This window comes from Apodemus sylvaticus, chromosome 8 (genome assembly GCF_947179515.1).
Source record: "Apodemus sylvaticus chromosome 8, mApoSyl1.1, whole genome shotgun sequence".
Taxonomy (NCBI): domain Eukaryota; kingdom Metazoa; phylum Chordata; class Mammalia; order Rodentia; family Muridae; genus Apodemus; species Apodemus sylvaticus.
Genome location: NC_067479.1, coordinates 22,302,943 through 22,308,954, shown reverse-complemented (window position 1 = coordinate 22,308,954; position 6,012 = coordinate 22,302,943).

The window sequence follows — 6,012 nt, the reverse complement described above, 5'->3', positions numbered from 1 at the left end:
AGACGTATCAGTAGGAGAGGATGTCTGTAAACATTTCAATATATTTGTGGATTTCTGGGTAAGTACAACTTAATAGTAATTTCCTTTCAAGAAACTCTAGATAATCCTGTGCCTCTGGCTGAGGAACTTGCTCTTTGTGTCACTCATGGGGAAGACACTGCTGCCAAATTCCTTTACACAAATCCCCAAAGAATGTGTTTGCCTTTGAGAGTGCCTTTGCTAGGCCCTGTCACACTTGGCTGTGGAGGGCGGGGTCTGCCCACAGGGCAAACAGCATACCTTTCTGGGGAGACCCAGGAAGCTGCCCTGCTGAGCAAAGGGCAGAACTTGGGGACCTCAGGTGGAACCTGAGAGTTTGTTTACTGGGGTTAGAGATTTGCCTGGAGGTCTCCAGAACACTTTTCTCTCCCTCCCTCATTCTCTTTCTCTCCCTCTGTCTCTCCCCCCCTCTATCTGTGTGTAAATGGTAGTTTTAGTATTATTTTAAAGTAAGTTCCTTTACAGTTAGAAAATGACTCTTTTGCAGTCACAGTCTGTACTGATTGTTTTTTTATTATGATACCTTTAAGTTCTGGCATAATGATTTGGCATATTTACAGGCATACAGAGTGACATTTCATATGTGGTGATCACACCAGGGGACTTAGTATAATTTGTAACCTCAAATACTTATAATTTCCTTGTGTTGGGAGCACTCAAAAATCATACTGTTTTGAAATACTGGCACGGAAATATTGTTGCCAACCACAGTTCTGTGACATGCAATGGTACCCCCTTCTGCTCTCTGGGATACTAAAGGAACACCCATAAAAGCTCACAGTTTTCCCAGGGCTCGTCTGAGAGGGTGAAGAAAAAGACATGTGTCATGCTCCTCATGAAGTTCCACAGTCTTATTTCATCACCATCAAATATTGTCATATTTATTACGAGCTGCCTCACCCAGCAGGCTCCATGCTATTTCTAAACTATAGCAGGACAGTGGCTTTTTTGGAACCTAGTGGGAATTATTTTTACTATAAGATAGGTGTTTTCTTTATAATCTTTAACAGTCACTTTAACAGATATGAAATGGGCTTTATTCGGAAAAGGAAAGGCGGGGAAGACGCTCCTGCTTTAAGGCATTAGCTGTCCGAGGATAACATATTTCATATGTCCCTTATTTTAGAACCTGAGACAAAAAACAGAGCGTATTGATTGCACTCATTTCCGTGAGCCAACGTGTCAGGAGTCTCGGCTTACCCTCAGCCAGAGAATGTATGAAGATAATACATAATACATGATCCTGTAACCTGAGCATATGAATTAAAAAAACTTTCCCCATGTTCATTGCTTGCCGTGCAGACTGCTATGGCTTTTCTTTTAGTGATGGAGTCTAGTTACAACACTTATCAAAAGCTCATAGTGAAGTCTATTTATAGAGTGAAGAAGTATGTGTTGAGCTTTATTCCTCGGTGTGCGCCTTTATCTAGTTGATGGTCAGGAATTCTGGGAAAAACAAGTGGAATGAAGTGGGTGGATGCTCATGTGATATAATACTGGGGTGCTTTCTATAAGCATCACACACTTGTCTGTGAGTGAAAGGGAATTCAATCTCTTACCCTGGGCACCTGCCCTGTCTCTCAGTGGCTGTGCACAAAGGTTTGAGCCACTGAGCTTCACCAAGAGTCTCAGAGTAGAGAAGGTCAGACTCCACTGACTTCGCTCAGTAGACCTTGTGGCTGTGGTTGCCAGGTTCTTCAGATTCATGCTGTTGCATAAACAGAGATCAAACGTGCACATTCCCCAGCCTTTCTCCACAGGGCTGGCCATGGGTGTGTGTAGATTCACTCCCTGTTTCTGTGTTGCAGAATCATAGTTAGACTGGATAGACAAGTCCGGTGATGTGACCGCATCACATCCAAGCGGGAGGGAGATCTGAGCCCTAGTGGGAACTTGAGGGTTGACTTTTCAACACAGAGAGTGTGGATGCCTGACTGGAAGGCTTCTCACAGGCATTGTGGAGCACTATTCGAGAGGAGGAAGAACAATTCGAGCAGCAGGAGGAGCAGTAGAAATGTCCAGAAGAGGAGCTCCTCCCTTGGACGCTTGCCTGCTCTGAAACTCTAGCTATATTTATTAGAGTTTCTGAAAGCTCAGGTTTTCTTTGACTCCTGGGAACTGAAAACAATGACAGTATTTTACAATGTTAATATGAGATGCCACAAGTCTGTCATCCTGCCAAAGAGGAAGATGAGGCAGGAGCACAGCAAAATTGAAGCCATCCTAGACTACATAGGGAGACACTTCCAAAGAAAGAAAGAAAGAAAAATAGGAAGAAAGGAAGGAAGAAGGGAGGGAGGAGAAAAGTCTAGAGATGAACTCAGATAAGAAAAAATGTCTAGAAGCTCACTGACGTAGTACACAGTGCAGATGCATCCCATAATTTTGAATAGACAGCAATTTCATTTCCACACAAAGTTAATGACTCTTGTTCACGTCTTCTGGGTCACTCAGAAGCTCAGTAATATTGTTCATAAAATAAAATATCTACTAAACCCTTATGCTCCCTTTCTTCTTTATCATTCTCCTTGAACAAGGAGGGAGAGAAAAGCAAGAGACGCGTCTTTCCAATAGGGCTGGTTGGCGCAGACTGAGAGTTGGTTATGTATGGGTAGCTGTGGCTGCAGCAGGGGATTCCGCCTGGGAGTACTGGGTTCCCCGTTGTCCACTGCCACATCACAAAACAGTGGCAGAGTTGCCTAAGGCCAGCATAGCACAGCATAAAGTATTTTCTATCTAACCTTAAGAAAAACATTTCGGATCTCTGGCTGAGTTGCACGGGAGGCGTCACATGCTTCTTGTCTAATGCTGCCATATTAAACTGGTGCCTCATCTGTGCAGAAAATCAAGGTGTGGTGTGTTTCACTCTCTAATGTTAGATATGAAGATTTCTTAAATTGCTCGGAGGAATTTCTACAGTGGGTAGGAAATATTCTATACATCTGTTTTTTCTTAAAAATAACTGTAATGTTTTAAACAGATGAGAGTTTTGGAATCCCAAGTTGTTATGTCATCCATGCCATATGTGTGCCCCTGGAATCCACATTCAACTCTGGATGTAATGACATCATCTATGATCCCAGCATTCCTTGGGGAGTTGGGAGGCACAGACAGGAGAGGAGCCTGGGGCAGGTTAGCCAGTGTGGGGCACAAGCCGCAGCTGTAGAAATCTCTCTGCCTCAGCCAGCTGGAAGGTGAGAAGCACCTAGAAAACAGGTTTGTGATTTCCATGGGCATAAGGAGGCAGGTGTGGTCGGGTACACACGTTCACACACACACACACACACACACACACACACACACACACACTACAACTCTCAAAGTCATTGAATCCAACATTTTTAATAGCCTTTAGATATAACTAGCCCATTAAGAATGGTTACCCTCTTGGTTGGGAGAAATGGTGTTTAAAAAAAAAAAGAATGACAGGTGTGCCAATATCAAAACATCTAAAAATCACACAATAGAGAACTGAAATCACCACAAATGTGATCCTTTTGCTATAAAGGATGGTTCACTACTTTACAATAATTCTTGAAGATTTGAAAAAGTCCAGAAATATCTGGAAGATAAAATTGGATTCACTCATTTGATTATAGAGCCTGGGAACTGGAGACACTGTGCAGATGAGTCCTGCGGAGGACTGTGAAGCAAGGAGGAAGTGGGCCGGAGGCGCAGGCGTGGTGGGCGGAGGGTGTCAGACACTGCGTGTGGGCAGGGAGCCAGGCCACAGACGTCTCAGGTGGTCTGAGAGACTGTGTGTGAAGTAAAGGAGAATTGCACCAGAGACACAGCAGGAGACAAGAGGACCATGGGAGCCATGATTCTCTGGTCAGTGAGGCCTGGGACCTAAGGAAGACCTAGTCCTTGGCTTCAGTGTCCTTTCCAGTGGCTTCTTTGCTTTTTCCTCATTTGCCCTAAGTAGGGCAACCAAATGCCTCCAAACTAGCAAACAAACAAAACCCTCTAAAACAAAACCAAAAATACAAAAAAAAAAAAAAAACCCCAAAACTAACAACAACAACAACAACAAACAATCAAACAAAAACAAATATAAAAACTGTCTCTGAGAACTGGTCAGACTTAAGGAGGACTCAAAGATAAATAAACACAGATCAACTTCAAGTTGCTTGCATTCTAATAGGAAAGACAGGAACCAAGAACATTCTCAACAGTGTGTATGTGTGTGTGTGTGTGTGTGTGCGTGCGTGTGTGATGACTGTGTGTGATACTGATAGAAGCCTCTCTGTACTATCTGTGTTAAAAATGTGTAAATAGAATTTGTACATATAAATGGAAGCATACACATGTATGTGCTTATGCAATGCATCCACCTTATCATAGCTTAGATAGCATATTTCTCCCAGATTCCCAAACTACACCTGCAGCCTCTTACATGGCTCTGAGTATAAAGTTTTAGAAGCAATCGTTAATTATGCCCTCTATTTTAACTTAAAGGCCAGAAGATTGTGTTCTGTTTTATATTGATTTAGCTCACTAAAATTTGTTATGTGCATTTTGTACTTTTACTTACTTGTTTATATCTTTAACTTATGAAAATCAATGAACTTTAGAGAGCTTGGAGATACACGCAGCCAAGATACACTTTGTAAACTGGATAGTGACTCCCTGGAAGATCTGAATCCCAGAACCTGTAAATGTGCTATTTTGATTGGTAAAACAGACATCTGTGAATGCAACTGAATCAGTGAGAATGAGATGAGGCGATCATTCTGGACTGCCATGATGGACCACCTTCATCTCAAGCATCGTGCTAAGAGTGAGACCAGAGGACCACCATCAGTCACAAGCATTCCCCTAAGAGAGAGACAAGAGGTCAGTAGCAAGAGCTGTGATAACAGAGATAGAGACAGAATGATACCTGGAAGAGATCATTGACAAAGGGATGTAGATGGTCTCAGGAATGAGAAAAGACAGAGACAGCTTCCCCCCTTGATGCTTGCAGAAGAAACTAATCCAGCGAACATCTGAACATTAGCTCATGAAACTAATTTTTATACATCTGACCACCAAATTGTAGGAGAATGAAGTGTATTGCAATGAATTTGTGGTTACTCGTTATGAGCACGGTGGAGGACCAAAGCAATAGTAAATTACGAGAGAGGAGATAAAATAGATTTCAAGGAGGAAATGCAACTGCTGTTATGATATTGGAGCACTGGAGAAATCAAAGATAATTCCAAGTAGAGAGGAATACCAAGGCAACAAAGCAGAAGACAATTCTAGATACCCAGTTGTCATCTAAGAGAAATTAATAATGCAGTATTTTAGTGAATGGTACACTCCACGTAGGCTTCTTTTATTTTCTTTTCTTATATTCCCCCTTTGACTCAAAGGCCATTATTAGTTTTTTTATAATGCTAGCAGTATGCTCCAGAGATGGAGTCTTGAAATGATATCCATGAAACTTTGAAAATCTGATTTTAGTCATGACATAGACGACTTATTCCATTTACCAACGGTATTGGAAGAAAAAGATGTTCTTGTGTTCTTGATCTCATGTTCTCTTCATATATACATTAAATGCATTAATAGTTCACTAAGAATTAATTTTTAGATGGCACCTATTTTAACTGATTTCTCCTTATTTGTTAGCTTGTTTATTGAGATAGAGTCTCACTATGTACCTTTGGCTAGCCCGGAACTCACTATGTGGAATAGGCTGGCTTCAAACTCAGAGATCTGCTTGCCTCTGCTTCCCAAACTCTGGGACTGGGTCCTGAGAGTAAAGGCTTGCACCACCATGCCTAGCCTTAGTGCCTTTTTTATGTGAACATAGTTGACACCCAGAATGACTCACAGGAGGAAAGCAGTACTTTATCATTACTGTGTCACAGATGAGAACACCAAGAGACAAGGCGTTAAACAACTATGTAGGTTAACTCAAGAAGCCATTGTCTGAGGCTGACACCGTTGCTTTGTAACTAGCTATTAAGATCTCCTAAAGAGTAT